General features: G+C 43.9%; 1 protein-coding gene across 17 annotated transcripts in view; it reads right to left on the bottom strand.

The window, feature by feature from the left end:
- The window catches only part of ATXN1 (ataxin 1), a 218,355-nt gene that overhangs the window by 149,602 nt on the left and 49,941 nt on the right, over positions 1-18,812 (bottom strand). For 14 of the 17 annotated variants that reach the window (XM_080579215.1, XM_080579227.1, XM_080579216.1 and 11 more), the window contains one exon: positions 7,483-7,609. The exons of the other annotated variants lie outside the window; for them this stretch is intronic. The gene's annotated coding sequence lies outside the window, so the exon portion shown is untranslated. The remainder of the gene's footprint in view (positions 1-7,482; positions 7,610-18,812) is intronic. 17 annotated transcript variants of the gene reach the window in all.

The raw sequence follows: 18,812 nt of genomic DNA, 5'->3' as shown, positions 1-18,812 counted from the left end.
TACAGTGGACTTGCAGTGCAGCAAAAAATTGAATTAAAGTCTCCCAAATCCACAGATAATTTGTTTTGTCAGGCAACTTCCCTGACCACATCTGAGAAGACACAGAAAATAATTAAGCAGTATCTCATCACAACATAATGAAGCAGCATGATAGGCAGATAGCCACACTGCTCAAGCAGGGATGCAACAAGTTTCCAGAAAACACATCCTGCCTTTTCCAGCGAATTCCTCAATCAAGCTCACATAATGTTACCAAAATACATACAACCTTTTTTTGTTGTCTGACACTCAGGTCGATTTCGTTCTGAATTTTCAAGAAATCACAGTTCAAGCACAGACATTCTTTGGAGAACTGCCCTCCATGCTAAAAATGGCAATGGAATTGCACAAGGGAAAAAAAAAAAAAGAGAGAGAAAATTCCAAGAAATCTTTGACTCATCCATTGTTATTCATCAGGTTTTTGGAGCACAGAATGGAATGCCGTCAAGCTAAAATTGACAGCACTATTTTCTAATCCCTAAGTGATGTCAATCCTTCACAAAGCCACAAGTGCTGAGAAAATTTTCTCTACAAAATTCTAAGAATGACTCTTAAATTTTGTTAGTTTTTGGGGATGAAAAAAAATAGAGCTAAAAGAAGCACTTGAAATTAAACTCCTACGTAGGTGTGCTTTTGAATACTGAGAGTATTAGGATTCACAGCTTTGTGCTATCTGTGACTCAGACTTACTGCCACAGGTGTCAAGAGACCTAGTACCCAGCTGGAGCTCTGTAGAAACCTGTTGCATTGGGAGATTTTTTTTAAAAAAATTTACTATAGAGTACAAGATTTGCCCTAAAAGACTCAGTACAGACCTTGTAGCTTTTTAGTTGACATATTTTACTGTCCAATTAGCTTTCAGCTAGCAAAACAGATTTTTCTGGTGTTTAATTCTTAAGGTTTTCAGAAAACCATGATGTCGACCAAATATAACATCAGAAGTGGCTTCAATAAAGTTCTGTGAATAACACATCTACACTGGCACGCCAACACACTATTTTTAATTGTAGCTCATTAAAGATGTAATAGGAGAAGAATTATATTCACTTCCACCACTGCTCCGTCAAGGCAGTGAGATAATCATGCTGCTATATCATACAAAAAGGAATGCTCCTGCGTAGTGGTTTAGGTAATCTAATTGAAAGGCAGAAAGCAGTGATTCACTCCTTGTTCTATCTGTTACTGCAATGTGTTTTTCGCCTATCACAGGGCCCAAGAAGGCACACAGTGATTGGCTGCAAATGCTAGTGAAACAGAGACCTGGAGAACGAAAAAAGGCAAGTCAGTTGAAATGCTGAAGAAAAAAAAAAAAAGAAAGAAAGAAAAAAAGCGATCTGGACTGCAGACGAGGAGCACTTCACAGAGCAGCATGCAAATGCAGGCCTCTAAGGTAATTTAAACCAAATGCAGACTGAAACTGAAGTAGTTTGGTGAGTCAGCACAGTACAAGGACACTAAAATTACACATGAAAAATAGCACAATCCTTTCTGTATAACACACACTATTTTATTCCAAATTTACCAGAAAACAAATTAATTGTCTCCTTCGTGCTTTGCCTCCTTCTCCTCTTCTTGGACTCAACCTCTACCTTCCAGAAACAAGCTGCATGCAGGCTGACGAGCTGTGAACTCTGATGTCTAGGACTTTAATTTCCCTTTCACAAAAATTTCATCTCCAGACCATGACAACCTTAATAAACAATCGCTGGCATGAATGCCACTAACTGTATTCCAAGTTACGATTACTTTCCTCTGGAAATAAGAAAAATACTTAAAACCAAAGCTGTGGAGAATCATTACAGGCTCCAACAATGGTAGATGTCTCGCAGATTGTGCCATCCCAGAGGTTTCAGCCACCTACAGCTCGGTGCGGACCAGGTCTTTAATGCTAAATATGCTTGTGATCAGTCAAAGGAAGGCTAGCCTCATCTCTGCCTCAAACATTTTTAAAGCCATAACCGTTTTTAAACTTACAAAGCAATATTCATCTTCATTTTCATCTCATTCTTGCCTCATACTTTCACAAGAACGTAATTCTGTGAAAGCCACAACAATTGCTTGTTCAATGGAGACTGTCACTCTCTGAAGTGCTTTCTGAGATAGATTTGTATGGACAGACGTGGGTAGAAATGAATAATCCAAAAATATCCACAATAGATAACGAGCAGAGTCTAGAAAAAATACCATGTACTGCAAACGCAGCCCAAGTTGGAATGAATGCCTACAGTAGCAACCGGACAGGAAGAGCAAAATGTTATTGTACATTACTGGCACACAGCCCGTAATTACAAAAAATACTGCAGTATTCCCCAGTAACAGCAGAAAATATTATCATTTCAAACAAAGCAGCTGCAGCACCCTGTCCGCTGCAACCATGTTCTGGGCACGTAACAGAGCCAGCAAGGAGAGGGCAGCTGGCTGCCGAAGGACTCCCAGCCCGTGGGGTGGGACATCTTCACCTCACGTCCACGGCTCCCCTGCACCGGAGCACAGAGACCCCTGCTCGGCAGCAGGGCGCTCCCATACGGGCTCCAGCTGCTGAGCCGTCTGGCAGGGGAAAACAGTTTTTGCAGTCTTGCAAATCCTCCCATTCCAGCTCCTCAGTGCTGTCTTACCCAGCTGCCTCTAACCCTCTACCAATGTTTTTTTAAGAGGAGATTAGCAGGAGGGTCCCAAGCATCGGATGACATGTACTGCCCTTACGACCCGTTCGACTCCCCTCCTGAGATGGCAAGCAGTCACTCTGCTATACATCACCGAAACAGGAGGCAACGTGCACACAAGTTTACGGGCAATGTTCTTCCCCAGCGCTCTGCCCAAGGACTGCCAGCACAGTCCCACCAGCCACAACCAAGTCACAACTCAGCCCGTCTGCTGACTGGCATGCATGGCACACTAACTGGCAGTTCTAGTTCGTCATTCATAGAAATAACTTCTATAAAATTTGGTTTCTACATGGATCGTGAAAAAAACAAAAACAACTGGCTAAGCAGCCAAACAGTTTCTTGAAGCTTTATGCACTTGCAGAACTAGCATACAGAGGAGAAGAAATGCAGAAGTCTGAACAGTGAGGTTAGCAGAGGAGGAAACACTGTTCAATTGAAAGATACCTAAATTCTAACACGTTTCCTCTACAGGCTGCAAACAGTACAGATTCTCTGGTCCAAACTGCAAAGCCTCAGCTTTGCTCCAGCTACCAGTGCTGCCACAGGTACTCAGCATCTCCCCACAGTGCCGCAACTCTAAAGCTACGCTTGAAATATGCAACATCAGCTGTTTAGGCAGCCTCTCTCTGAGATATTTGAATCACCATGAAAACTATTCTCTTACTGCCAACCAGAAAGACGATGCTTTTAGGAGGGAGCAAATTAACTGTCATACCATAATACTTCCCAGTTCACCAGTGCTTCTTGTCTTCCACATACCAGCTTTTCTCTGCCAAACACAAAGATGACTATAGCAGGAATATATGCAGTAGGTTGAAAGACTATATTTTTGTATCCTCATAAGCCATTCGTTGGTTTATGGATTCAAAGTCCCACAGGGAGTGCTGCAAATCCACATAAAGTCTCTGGGTGCAGGACTCGACTCTCTGACGTACGTAACAGATGTGTAAAATAACACGTAACCAAACATCTCTCCAGTAACTGTGCAGCTAGAGACTGAAAAGTCCTAAAATGTCATGTCCAAGGGCAAAGGAGAAGGGGATGGATAAGAACAGAGTCCTGGATCTAGAAAGTAAAGAGAAGTTTGGGCTTTATGAATTTCTTTTTTACAATTATTTTTTTTTTACATTTTTTTTTGTATCTGTAATTAAGCTGTGGTAACAGCCCTCACAAGAGAGGGCTATGAGAGGTGGGGAGCCCAGTCACTGTGGCCTGGTTTGCTCCGCACCAGACCGATAGACTGTTTCTTGATTTCTGGGAAACTTCAGGGTCCTACCTCCAACACCTCCACTGTGCTCCCAGAAGGGAAGGCCTAAATCAGCAGAAAAACTGCTGTGGACAAAAAGCACATGGCTGTGTAACAGCAGTCACCACAGAGGCCCCCTCTCCGCTCCCTGTGCTGATGTGTCCTGGCCCCAGTGGCTTGGAGAAGGCGGCGGGTGCGCTTTCGCAGTCAGCTGGAGAAGAGCGGTGGGTGAGGAAAGAGAAGTCAAGAACTTGTTTAAAAGCCTCAGTTTAAAACTTCTGGCGACTCCCATTTTACGGACTAAAATCAGGCTCTAGTAGGAACTGCCTGAACCACTGGCTTTAGCTTGGGACCCTGCCTTTCGCAAAGCTGCTGGTGGGCCTGGAGCCAAGGCCTGGTTCAAGCTCTTATCTAATCCATGCTAAAATGACTTAAACCATGCATCCTTTATAATAAATAGCCTCACAGTGAGGAAGCACAGTATTGGCATGTTTCATATTTACATTACCCGTTTGAAAGCCAGTGCACATGGTTTAAAGGAAAGCGTTGGAAATATTACAGCTTTTGAATATTTTGCCTTATGTGGTTTAGAGCCAGCATAGTCAACGGCCGCATTGGCTTCACCCCTTTTTGTGTGACAGGCTCAGAAGCGAAAATCCCAGGTGATGCCCAGCAGTATTAAACACAACACGTGCACCAGTAGCATCACAGATATGGCCGTGTCCTGCTGAACAGGGGCCCTGGGCTGTGCCACGACACTCGCAGCTCCCCGCAGTGAAGGTCTCCATTCTCTGTCCCCACCACCTCCTCTTCACAAAGGCTTACACACACTTACATAAACAAATGAACAATTCCATTATGTGCCTGGCAGCCCGTGCACTTTCTTTCTGCTGCACAATAGAGGCGCCCCATTGAAAAGATCCATATACAGGGAAAAAATCTAAGCAAGTCTCCAGCAAGCACACATATTATCAAAGCCTCATTTCCACTTAACACAAGTTGCTTTGGGAACAAATGCAGCTGACTTGAGGGGAAAAACACAAACAAACAAACAAACAACCTCTTTTTCCATTAGCTAGGGAAAAAAAAAATCGAACTGGTGCCATCTTTGTTGAAGAGCTCCACTAAACTAATGGTTTAGGAGAGCTGAGGAGCATGGACGGGGGACAATTTGCGACTGATCACAGCCATCTGAACACGGCACACTGACAGCTGAAAGAAGAGCAAAGAAAGGCAAAACAAAACAGGCATGTGTTTAATTTGGGCAGGCTCAGTCCCCCATATTTGGTCCCAGAGAAAAGCACAAGGCAGGAGAAAGTCGGTCCCTCCGCCTGCTCTGCACCCACATAACTCCCTGGCACGCATCACAGGACCTTCTCTGGGCACGCAGATGGGGGCATTATTTCTTCACATGCTGAAAACAAGCATCAAGAAAAGGCAGGAGTAGCAGTACAATTTAATATATCTTAAAATGCATCTCTTGCCACCAAAGAACCTCTCTTTCTTTAATACTCTGCCAACAAGCTCCTCCACTCCTGAACACAACAAAAACTAAACAAGACTCAACAATTTTGTGACTGCAACCGAGAGCTGATCGAATGATTATAAAGGCTACGCAGATGCTGCGAAGATACCTTCCCCTGAACTTCAACATGAGCTTCCTCAGAGAGCAGCAAGAAGGCTGCTGTGAAAGGAAAATCACATGTGTTATCCTGGTCTGACATGAATGAAAAAGTCAGGAATAAAAGTGTGGTGACTTGCGCACAGCAGAGCTAAGAAGGAATGCTTGCCACTAGGAAAGGGGGACTGAGAGAAAGCAAGGTGGGCTCAGAGATAGCATACATGGTCTGCTGTGGCTCACCCTCCCACTCTCACCAGCTCAGGCTGGCCACAGTTGCCATCCTGTGCCTGAAAAAGGGTGAGCTCCAGAGAGCAAGTGTTTTCCCACCTGAGCTGCAGGGACAGGAGGAGAGAGGAGAAAAGAAAGGTGGGGAGGGTAAGAACCACAGCTCTTAAATGTCATACTGCAGCAGTTGCAAATATATTTGCATTAATACCTCATTTCACAACTACAAAAATTGCCTCAGACTCCTACTGAAAGAGTCTTATATTTCTGTTTGGGTTCACAGTCCCTAACGCAAGCACTGCATATAAAAAGGGGTTGTCTACACTGATTTGCAAAAGTTTCTAACTTTTTGGATAAATCAGTACAAATGCCTACAGGACTAGTACAATTTCCCAAGCAATGGCTCTAGTCCACTGACCAGAAAGGAAATATTTAGCTCCCTGCAGAGAGCCTGTTGATTTCAAAAGAAATTTAATAGCTCTATTCCTACAAAGCAAATACAGAGCAATCACCAGGGGCCAGCTATGTTCTCCTCTCTTCTGCAACCTGGTAAGCAACAAATGTCTGCAAATGCCACAAGCCAAAGGGTTTCGATATTCTGCACAGTGGTGAGGCTATATCCTCTGCTTCTTCCATGTTATGTTGGTCCTTTTCACTCTGCGGGCTTCTTACAGCAATTTCGTCTTCTTCAGCATACTCATGGGGCAGAAGGGAATAAATAACTTGAATTTTAATTTTTTTTCTTTTTCTTTTTCTGTTTTCATTTAGGCAACATTTAAGTGGCTGGTTTTACAACTGTAACATTTGCTCTTTGCTGAACAAAAACAAAATCAAAAAAAGACTCAGAGGTCATTCTTTTCTAATGAGAGAAATGAAGAAAAAACACAGCAAAGACCAGAGGGAAAAGGTGGGCTTTTCATCGCAATTCATAGTTAGTTGTCTTTACTAAAGATAGTTAATAACTCAAGACAACACAATTCAGCCTCAGTCAGGGAACTCTTAGTTCTGCTGCTATTCAAACATCCAAGTGCATTTGCAACTCTAGTTATGAAAAGCAACATTATTTTCTTCATACTTTTAACTCAACTTGTTCAAAGTCACACTGATGAAGCAATTAGGGTGGACATATTATTAAAGCTGGTGGTGAACTTAAAGGCTCTGTTAAGAAGTTTGGTAAGCACCAACAAGGTGCTTAAACATAAAAATGAGAACTATGTATTTAATACAAAAGTATCACTTAAGTATGCTGTAAAATCAGATTGCTCATGACATTATCACCAACAGTAAGATATCTGTATATGCATTTTTGTCTGTGCATTGTATTTCATTCAGTAGCTTTCTTCTGCAGAGTTTCCATGTTATATAGATGCCAAACTTGGAAATACTTAGGCACATGCCTAACTTTCAGGGAGAATAGCCTCATTGATTTAAACAGGGTTCGACCCTGACAAATGTTACAACAATCGACTGTTTGCAGGATTGGAACTCATGGGGCCCATTTTCAAAAAGATAAGTGCATTATATATTTTGACTGCTGTTTCTGGATTTGCCATTAAATTTCTCTGCTTCCCTCTCTCAGCTGTTTTTATTGCCACAGACAGACATATCATGACACTCTGAGGTAAACAATGAGTAACTTAATTACAAACTAACTGTAACTACGGCAAGACCCTCCAATCACTCACCTCAAACCGTATGAGTGTTTCAGGATGCTATTGTAAGTCTTCTTTCTTCTATCCCCTCTCTCACGTGAGATGTTGCAGCCTTTTTATCTGATGTTTTGCTTTAAAACTCTTCCCCGGGCTCCAGGATCTTAAACAAAAACAAACCAAGAAACACTCAGAATGAAAATGTCATTTCAAGTGATTGGTGGGTGGCTCAGGGGAAATCCCTGACCTTTCTCCAATGTATATTTCATTATCTAAAGCAAGTGTGATAACTCCCCACAGCAGAAGCACTCTCCTGTGGGCTGTACTTAAAAATAAATAATAATAAAAAAAAAACACAAAAAAAAACAGCTACTTGAGACCACTCAAAACCATGTTATTTTTAAAATCTGTATGGTAGCATGCTACAAAGTACTCATTTAACATATGATCTGGTATATAACCAGACTCCACAAAATAATGAAGGAAAAAAGGGAAGAAAGCCCAGAGATGCAAATCATGAAAAAAAAATATCATTATGTAAAGTATCGAACTGTTAGACGGGCGAGTAATCATCGGTTTTATTATTATTATGGTTATGACTAGTAATGTTATTACTACTAATGCTGTGTAGACGTCCAGCTCCCTACATCCAGTTCCTGCGTATGTTTGCAGTACGGGCGTGGGGAAGCAGTGGCCGTGCTGGAGAACCTGCGCAGAGTTTGCACTACACGACCCAGCCCGGCCGAAGAGAGGGAGGAAGGAAGGGAGGAGGAGGAGCGACGAAGCAAATGAGTAAGAGAAACTGGCAGGTCCCTAACACGAGCAATTTTGACATTCTCCACCATCGCCAAAAAAGGTCTGAATGGGTCTGGAGGTGACAAGCGTGCTGCTGTGCTGCACCAGCGTGCTTTCTGCCCCCTGCCCCGCGGATCTGCCCTTCTCCCTCCCTCTCCCGTACCTGCAGTGACACAGCCCAGCAGCTGTAAGCCGCCAAACTGGGCTCTGTCAGCAGGAAAATCCCTTGGCTACGAGCAGCAGACGCTGCCAGCCAGTGCAGAGTTCACTTTCCCTTGGAGAGCGTGCTCCTGCATTTGCATGGCCCCTCTGGATCAGAGGCATCCGAGTTATTCCCTCCCCACCATTTTTAGCTCCGCCAACGATATTCAGCCTGGCGCTGCAACAGCCCTGAACGGCAAACCATTCCCGCGGCTACACCTGTGACTATCCCCATTGAAGCCAACAAACTTTCACAACGTGACAAAGAAGAGAGTCTCACCTTGTGTGAATTTAAGCCAAAATTTTGCTTTTTTTCCCCCCCTCAGCTGTGACAGACAGACAGCTCTGAATAATTTTTTCCATTGCTTTTAATTAAGAAATGGAGACACTATCCACAGCCCTCTGTTGTTGTACATACTTCAGAAAATACAACTTTCCCAAAAGTGGTCAGAAATTCAAAAAGTAAAGCTTTCCTCATGGCTTCTTTTCCGTCCCTGCCCCCAGCAAACAACCCCAAACTCAGAACAAAGACCAATGCACAAAGAAGGGGCAAAGGGGACTTCCCTTAATACCTGCACAGGGGCTGCACCTACTTCACCATTCCCCAAAGCTGCTTACACTACGAACAAACCCCAAAACACTCTGTTTAAGTTACCCTGCTGCCCCGCTCCACCGTGTTTCTTCTCGCTTATGTTGTGTTTCTGCTTTCTCCAAGGAGCCTCCTCTCACTTGACATGAGTAAAGGCTGCAGCAGCCGAGCCTACAGACATGTAGGAAGAGGACAAAGCCCTCTGAAGCTGTGACACAAATCCAGCAAAGGCTGGAAGTTCAAAGTGAAACGAGGACAATCTGTCCATGACTCATGCCACCTAGAAACGATTCTTAATTTAAGAAAAAGTGTTAGAAGGACTATTTTACGGAGTGTCACCCCACTGAATCAAGCAGCTTCTGCCTCTCATTTTTTCCCCGATTCAAGTACAGGGTGGCTGGGGACTCTATATTAAGATCGAAATCAGTGTAAAATCCTCCTCCTCTCACGTACACACTTACATTTTTAATGTTCTGTTACAGAGACAAATACTCTTGGTTGAGGGACAGATTCCCAGCTACCCTCCAGACTTTTTGCGTGACCTACGGGCAAATGATACGTGACGCTTCCTGAAGGGCTGAAATAGCTGTAAATGACACTTGAGCTTCTCCAGCGCCTTTTAAGTACCAGAGTTTGGCTCCTAATGCACATCATCGCTTAACCCCCATTTTCCTGTGCCTCAGTTTCCCCTTACTGCACGGTGAAGATAACAGTGCTCCCCCAGCTCAGCGGGTCGCTGCAAGAGACACGACAGCCCTGCTGAATTAGTGGATAATGTGGTAACACGGACAAGCTTACAGGTACCTCTTAACTCATCTGAAAATGAAACTTCACGTCCCCAGAAAACGACCCCGTAAGCCAAAACGAGGAGTCGGGCATCAGTCCGTCCCTCTCTGGAGCTGTGTTGCTGGACATTCATTCTGCTCGTACGACTCCCTTCTCTTGGGTGCTGCCGGCGAGCGTGGGGGAGACTGAATGGACCCACTGTAGTCACACAACAGCTTTACAGCTGCTGAGAAAAGGCCCATTGTAGCCCTGCATTTTACTATCTCGAGTAGCATACATTAATTTGCTGTGCAGCTCCCATTACCCATCTGATCTTTACAGAAAAAGGAGCAACAAATCTGGGTTTGCCAAACGGAAAGTGGTTTAAATGTAATGGAAGGATTTTTCTGGTTTTCAAAAAAAAAAAAAGTGGGTTACATACAGTTTATGCAACCAAGGATAAAACGCTAAAAATTCAGTGTAGCAAAAAAACTTTAAACTGGTCCTGCCCTCCTTTTTTTTTTTTTTTTTTTTTCTTTTTGCCACATCATGATACTGTGAGCCAAATTTCAAGCTCAGAAGACAGCGGCAGGCCTGCCATGTGCACGTGTGCTCTTCCTGCAGCGACCGGCTGCTCGCGGCTCGCACCTCTGTGCATTTATGACATTTGATTACATTAACTGAACACTATGAAAAACAACAGTAAAATCTTAACACAGAACGATTCGGTCGCACACTCGACAGTCACATGTGATGGACTTTGCAAAAACACGTGCAAGTAGATTTGGCAGCCCAGTTCTAAATGCCTTGATTTTCCTGCACCGTGCCTCAGCTCGAGGCAGGGAGGAAGGACAGTCCTGCATCAGGCACATTCCTCCCAGCATCTGACTACTCCACTCTCCCCCTTCTGGAGAAATGGATGCAGCTTCAAGCAAATTAGACGAGTATTTTGTCAGCTCCTTTCATTCTTCTCGGTGCGATAAATGAGGCAGTGCACCGTTATTACAGACTTCAGACTTATTCTGAAGTACGGATCCCCTTGCCTCCTCCCGCACACATGGCATTGACCCTACCAGCTGCAAAGAAGCTGAATTTGGCCACAGTTCCCTAAAAACAGCGTTGCATCAAACCTACAGCATGCTGTACTGCTACAGTACCCCAGAAATTCAGTGATGATCAATCAGTACGTATCTCCCCCAAACGTGCTACTTCCCTCACAAGCTCTGAGGCCAGACAAAAATCTCAAGGTATTTACCTCTGCCTCCAGAGCCAGAGGAATGCAACAGGTGCTGTGCTGTTCTGCAGCTACAAAGCAGAAATATTTTGCTTTTTAATGCGAGCTGAGACAGACAATCCCCCTTGCTTTGGCAGACAGAGATGTTAAGAAAACCTCCCAAGAGTTGCAACCTGGCAAAATGCCATCAGCGGGACCCCCCTCTCACCCCAGCCTTCCCTCATTTTGCACTTGTGCTTTTCTCAAAGCTCTGCATGGACTGAGCTGATTTTCCATTCCAGTCAACTGGCACATTAATTATTTTAGCATGACTTGACTATGATCAAAACCAATGAAAAACTAAGGCAGTGGAAACAAAGAATCGAGAAAAGAAAGAAATTAAACCCCAGGACGAGCTACAGAAAAAGACTCAGCTTATGTTTCCTGTGGATGGGGAGGGGAAGGTGATTCTCCTAGCCACATTTTTGGATTTGGGGTACGCTGAATATTGGGACAAGCTATGAAGGATGGGGAAACGGCAGCACCAGGCTCATTGCATGCTCCCTGCCCCATCAATGGGAGGATTCTTGTCCCCACATCTGCAGAAAAGGTGATAGAGAGCCATGCTCTCCCGCTTACCCAGAAGGATGTTAGGTCTTCTTTCCAGGTCATAATCAGCCTTGCCTCCCCACACACTGACCTCAGACTCTCCTGGGCACCTTTGTAAGTACCTCATTATCCCAGGATCTGAGTACAGCACCAACATTTGGGAGAAATGCATCTGAGACTCATCCTGCCACAAGCGGACCTGCCGTACAACCACCTGCGCTCACTGAGGTGCAAACCTCCTCCTCTCACTTCTTCTGAAAGCCAACAGTGCCAAGATACAAACACCTGAACACCACCTGCTCACAGCCTCGCAGGATGACCTGGCCTGGAAAGCAGTACCTTTTGTAAAACTTCAGTGCTCTGCCCCCGAAAAGCAACTAGTGTCTCTCTCTGCTAAACATCACGTATAGTTTCGAAAGAGATGTTAAGAAAATGAAGTATGACATGATCTGCAGTATCCAGGTACATTCTGAGCTCTTCAAATTCAAGGGCTGTAGAACAAAGAAGAAACACGTTCTTTGGGAGAGATGAATCTGGTATTTTTCCTACTATTTCTGCTTTACTTACACCAGCTCGCCTACCTTCTAGCTATACGAGGTTGGATTTTGAGACGCATTCATTTGCTGGTACATACGGAGATTACACAATCCATATTCCGTACACATTTAAATATCTCCAGTGCCACAGAGAAAACAGGACGCTTCAGTAGAAACCTGTGGCGACCTTTGTTGCAGGAAACTTTGGAGGTTTGACCACAAGCTTTTTTTAGAACAGAAATTTGACTAAGCCACAACCAGCTCAGCACCCCTGTAGTTAACAAATGGTCTCACATTTTAAGATTAGCAAGACTATGCTGGCAGCCTGGTCAGCAAATAAAATCTTCCAGGCAAAGAACAAATGTTGTCCTCTGCCTGGGTTAAGTGAGTTGGTTGGCTACAAAGCATGGTTGGCTATTGCAGCCAAATCTACTCTTTTAATCAAGGAGAGACAAGACGCTGAAATAGATGAAGCTTTTACATAAGCCTACTTGCCCAGGCTTTTTTTTTTTTTTTTCCCTTTCCTTAAAGCACTGTGCTACTGCCTCTGTCATCTCTACTTCTACTTCCTTTTCTTCAGCACAAATCGTAATACGAGTACTTCAATAAATTACAGGTTTGGTAGTAAGCTCTTCGGGCTGCCAACTGTCAGATCCAGAAAGCAGGACTGTCACATCTGCCAGACTGGCTCTCACACCTACTCTCTAAGGTAACATCATATATTTTCCAAAGTCATGCTAGCAATAATATGACATTACATCTCACCACACCGTATGTTCCTTCCCTGCCTCAGGACACACACCAAAAAGAGCCTACACACCTTTAAATTACGGATGCCTAGCCAGCGTCCTATAATGACTGATAACCTCGGTTCAGCGCAGGATCTGAGCACCCTCTTTCATTTAAGGATGTGAGCACTGTCTGCTGTGGCTAATGCTAATGTCAGCAAGTCAAACACAAATGTGAGTGCTCTGTTAGGGATGGGTCATTATTTGTTAAGCATCTAACGTGCACTTGCCATTGTATAAGCTCCTAAAAGAAGATATGATCCCTCTTTCGGTAGAAGATTTCTTCTTTCTAACTTCTCAAAACAACCTTCCTTTTCTGAGGCCTACTCACACCAACCTTCCCCTTTCAGTAATAACTACGAAAAAAAGGGAAGAACATTAAGAAAGAAAAATTATGAAATGTGTTTTACTAACTGGTACAACTACGAGATCAGATTGCTGAAATACACCTTTCTTTCTATCCCTTTATCCCACAGGTTCTCTGTAGGGCACATCCACATTTCTGCTTTTGCTCCGCTCAGGGCTATGGCTTTTGAAGCAAGCCTCCGGATGATCCCTCCTGCCTGAGCTTTTGCTTGCATTGTGGGGTGGTCCTGGAGCACATGAACTGAATCCCTCTTGGGAGGAACTAAACTAGAAGCAACATGTTCTCCTGGAGCACGACTAAAGCTACAAATGGGCATGCAGTCAGTGGGACCTGACTGTTTAGAAGTAAAAGTAATCCTGAAATCTGCCTGATGTGAACCTCAGGATCCCAGCATCAAGTTCTCCGCCATACAGATCTTCCCCACTTACTCCATGCCGCTTACTAGTGTTGTCATAACCATTAAAAAGAAAAAAAAGTATTTTGCTGTCATGCATCATTATGCCACCAGAAGAATAAGAACACAGTATTATATTCTAATTTAACATTACAACTGTGTAATAGTGACAGGAACAATAGCATCTTAAAGTGAATAATGGAGATAGAAGAGAGAACAAAGTAGTTTGAGCTACAATAACTAACAATTTCTGGAGTTATAAAATTAATCCTACTTTACCTTTAAAATACTTTCTTATCTTCTTCCAACTATACAGTAAAGAACCGTTATAGAAAGGAAAAAGTAAAACAAAACAGGTATGAAAGAAAAAAAATACTACCTTTCTCCCACTGAACTCCATGAAAATGGTAAACTTTAGGCACTAGTTGCAAAAACAGCCAGCAGAAAATTTCAGGTAGTAATGCTTTTTTAAGGTGACTGCGTTGACATCCCACCTTAAGTCAAATATCCTCTGATATTTTTCTCATGGTGGATCTTACGTGCTCTTTCCAAATGTCACTAAAAAGACCCCCAAAATCTTGAAATTCCTCAAAACTGATTTAAGTAGTAAGACGGTCATCCCACCTTTTTTCAGTGCAGGAAAGGTAAGGATCCTGTGACATGATGTCTAACTTTCTCAGTTACCTTTTCCACCCCTGGAGGTTTGCAGGCCACCACCCTGAAGCCACACATCCACACAGTCCACCACATCTGTTGAAAACATTATCGAGAAGCGAAAAGGCATCTTTTCCTCACAAGCCGTTTTTCCCCTAGCAATAACAAAAGCATAATACACAAGCGTTTCACTGGGAGTTGCTGAGAAATACCTGGTGGTGGAAAGCTCCTTGCATTCCTGGTGCAGGAAACAAACTAAAGCTGGTTGCTCCCTCTGCTCAGGTTTTGTTAAACTTTTCTGGACCTGACAGCAAATTCCAGACAAGGAATGACACTGAGCACTCTGCTGAGGACCTGGCCGAGGCCAAGTGAAACGCCTTCCTTGTACCCGAATACTTCTTGAAAGCTTCTCTCTTCCTTCACGTGCCTTCCACTGACCCTCCACACACGAGACAACTCTGAGCTCACTGCGAGCTGGAAGCCAAAACCTGGAGGAAGTATGTGTAAAATCCACAATCTCACTTCACCACCACTGTCCGTTTTCATGAATGAAAAGGGCAAGGACAGCGGGGGAAGCCTGGCCCTGCCACGACTGCCAACATGCTGTGTGTCCCCTCTCTTAAAATCATCGTCAGTCTCTGTTTGTTTCCCTCAAAGACAATTGCTTCCACGAGTGAGACACGTGCTTTCTAGTGGGGCTTATTTTTAAGAGTGCAGCTTTGTGCCTAACCCCTCACCTTGCATTTCCAAGAGCCACCTGAGGTGGTTTTGGACCTTTAACAACTGGTCTGAGTGTTGAAACCACATTCATGAGGGACTCTGAGCACAGGACAGAAGAGGTGAGTGGTCCCACAGGCTGGGCTCCAAGCTCCAAGCCCATATGCAGGGGTCAGCGCTGTATTACGCCTCCCATCCAGCCTCGGCCACGTCACTTTGTCTCCCTCTGGTTCCATTTGCTACCTGCAGAACATGGGAAAGGAGCATGCTGCTGGCTCAGAACACAGAGGGAAGCTGGAAACCTAAAAAGACGACATTTATTGGGCCAGTGTAGCAAAAGATACTCTCCGTCCTTAAAAGACCGAGTAGTGGTGGAGTTCATGAAGGCTGGTTTCTGGTGCCTTTGCCTCTGGCACGGTAAGAGGCACGATCTGAGTAAAGCTAGCTCTGCCCTGGGAGCCCTCTCCCATCTGCAACAACATGGGCGAGCCTTTCCTTCAGAAAGGTCACCGATTTCTGTCGCTGCCCTACATCCAACTGTCTGTTTCATAAAACCGCTAGGAATTCAAGGTCTTTGTGATCTCAACCTTTCTGTTAAATTTAGCTGAAACTGGCCAGCGGATTCCAAAGTCATTACAGGGAGGCTAAGAGAAAGATAGCATGCTCCGGAAAGAAAACAAGCTAAAATATCAGTCTTGGCCCATGAAAAGCAATGTTGGATTGGCAAGAAAGGTAAACAACCGGACCTGATGTTAAAATTCAGAACTGTAGTGCCAATTCTGCGAGATTAATTAGCACTAAATCCAAGCATAGTCTTGCCCAGAGAGATTTATTTTACTTACGCTGGTTTGAAACACAGCTTTACTTTTACTCACTGTGAGTTGCATTCTGCTCATGAATAATATTAGGTATGTTTTCTGGGGAATTAAATTGTAATCTTTCCTCTGTTCCATTTCTTTAATGCATTCAGTTTACTACTGTAACTTGTTTGTGATACCACTCAACTGCAAATACAGAAAGTGGGACAACATTTTGTTCCTATGCAAGACAGGAAAAGTGTATATGTAGATTTAGGTACTGATAACAGATTCAAATCTGCTTCAGATGACACAGGACAAGTAGGTGTCTGGGGTTTTTAGAGGGAGGTGAGGTAGAAAAAGGGTTTTTCCCCTGGAGAATTGAAACAAGGTATTTTCCTTTAATGTGATTCATAATATAAGATAGATAATGACAACATCAGGAACAAAGCTAAGTTTGTGGAAAATTCACAATGGTGCATATTATTATGTACGCTTTATTTGCTTTGGTGAACAGTTTGTAAACAGTAAAAACACCAAACCTCCAACTTATGTAGGATGCTTGGGCTGGAGAGCAGTCTAATCTCTTCAGCAATTATTCAGACCTGAGACAAAACTGCTTTCCGCCTGCAAACATCTGTCATCCCAAAGCTAGAACTCAACACAGCTTCATTTTCCAGTGCCAACCAGAGCACACCTTCAGCTCACACCGTCCTTTCCACATTCCTCGATCTCACACCCAGGGTTTCTTTTCGGTGTCCACAGCCAGTGACTGCAGCACCACGTAACTCTCCCACCGCCACCGTCCCGCACAAAATGAAAGTAACCCTGCAGCCAGTCTCTGCAGAATCACCGAGATTTGCGAGGAAACTAACTGCACAAGTTCCCTTCCAAGGGGTGGAAAAAACAACATCCAGCTTTCAGCAAGGGGAATGTTACTAAACAGAGCTAATGATCACCACATAATCACTTTAAAAGAAATACTGCAGTGTCCGAAAAGCTACAAAACCCCTCCTTGTGCTAGTCCCTGGACTCGTATTTTATGCTAAAATGCACATGCCTCGATGACCGGGTATATATTCAAATGTAATATGAACCACATTAACCAATTTAGGCTTTAAGCACAAAGTCAGAGATTTTAAAAATCAGCAAAGACCATTAAGTGCCTTTAGACTTATACTAATCCATATAAGAGACCATACAATCTCAGCCTAAAATCCCTTTAGAAGCAGGAATCACCCTTCCATTGCTCATGAGCATTATCCAGCCCCAAAAGCTGCAGTGTAGCATTTTCAGAGAGACATCCAAACTCTATAAAAAAAAAAATCATCCACCCATGATCATACCTAGGCCTCTTCACAGTTATTACTGGGATCTTCTCCCTATCATTAAAAACAAGCTGATCTGCAATAAAACATTGTGAAGGAGGGATGCTTTCCCGCACAGCCAAATCCCTATGAGTGTGAGTTTCACCGAGTATAGGCACATTCGTACAGTAGAAAAAAGCTAAACAGAAAACAAAAATCCTTCACTGTCATTTGAATATTTTTTCAGAAGTGCTTTCCATGTATCTTAAAAGCCTCCTCAAATTAACATTTGCTATTTAAAATCTCTGTCTCTGAAAAATAATGGCAGTTGATCAACATGCAAGGCATGAGATATTTTCATTTGCTGCATCTTTTTTGGAACACTTAAGATTACTAGCATGTATGAACAAATGGATGCGGATTCCCTCCACTTTACATGCCATCAACACCACGAGCTACCCACTGGAAGTGAGAAAAGACTTGTAATTTGGGGGTTTTCCTCCATCATCAGGTTTTGCTGGAAATTCTCCCGAATAAGCCCAGGAGGCTCCTTCAAGCCCCAAACCTATCCATTCACGTGCTTAACGTCAGGGACTTCAAGAAGTGAGCAGGACTGCTCGGATTTGGAAGTCAAACGCCTGCCCAGCCAGACCTGTAACCCAAGCCAGCCAGCGGTACCTCTGCTAGCCGTCCAGGGAGCCGAGCAGCTCCTCTCCGCTCCTCCAGCTCCCCCTTCTCCTGCAAGGAGAAGAACAAATGGGCCTTCTACTGTTTGTGCTAATCACCTGTTAGTCACATTAGTCTGAAAGGCAAACTGACACATCTACTCGTTTTGACTGTTTCCAGTATTTATAGTATCATTTCTCTAGGACTGTGAAGTAGCTGCCAATTATTACTAGAATTTGGCATGCAGAAGCTCATGTATATGAAAAAACATGATCAAACAATATGCAGCTCATTAAAGGAAGTTTATAACTCCGTTCCCTGCCCTAATACTCTGTTTTTATCTCCTGGAAATATTTACCACACCACCTGATTAGGCTGAGCTCCTTCATGTATTTTGAAAATACAAATTATGCCATCAGTCATCCGCAGTATGACAGTAAACTTGCAATTACACAACTTTGGGAGCTCACGCAGTGCACCAAGGCAAGCACAACCCAGCCCCAAGTGCCGGCACAGTGCAGCCGGATTATCCGATTGTTACCCATCGAAAAAGAAAACTCGGGCAGTAAAACAGCTCACGCCCTGAAGAACAAAGCCAGGACCGGCTCTAGCCCTGTGGCCAGGGTGAACGGAGCCGCATCTCTCTGCTTTACCTCCGCAGGCACGGAAAGAGGGCAGTGCTCGCGGTGCTGCTGGCACACTTTCCTGAGAGTACAACAATGCAACCTGAAGGCTCATTTCCCAGAGTCGGGCATCTGTGCCAAGAAGTTATCGGACCCTAATCCTATGTTAAAACCTACTGTCATTCTTTCTCTTTCCTCCAGCTTGCTTTTAACATGATGCTTCTCACAAACACTGAGGATTCAGTCCCACACATCTGCGCAGAAGCGCACATCCAGGGTGTCACTCCTGGCCTCCAGCAGCAGGATCCAACGCTTCTGGACCGTGTTGGCTCAACACAATTAACC

The sequence above is a fragment of the Anser brachyrhynchus genome (genome assembly GCF_964034855.1).
Source record: "Anser brachyrhynchus genome assembly, chromosome: 2".
NCBI classification, from domain to species: domain Eukaryota; kingdom Metazoa; phylum Chordata; class Aves; order Anseriformes; family Anatidae; genus Anser; species Anser brachyrhynchus.
This window is presented reverse-complemented; position numbering and strand designations above follow the sequence as displayed.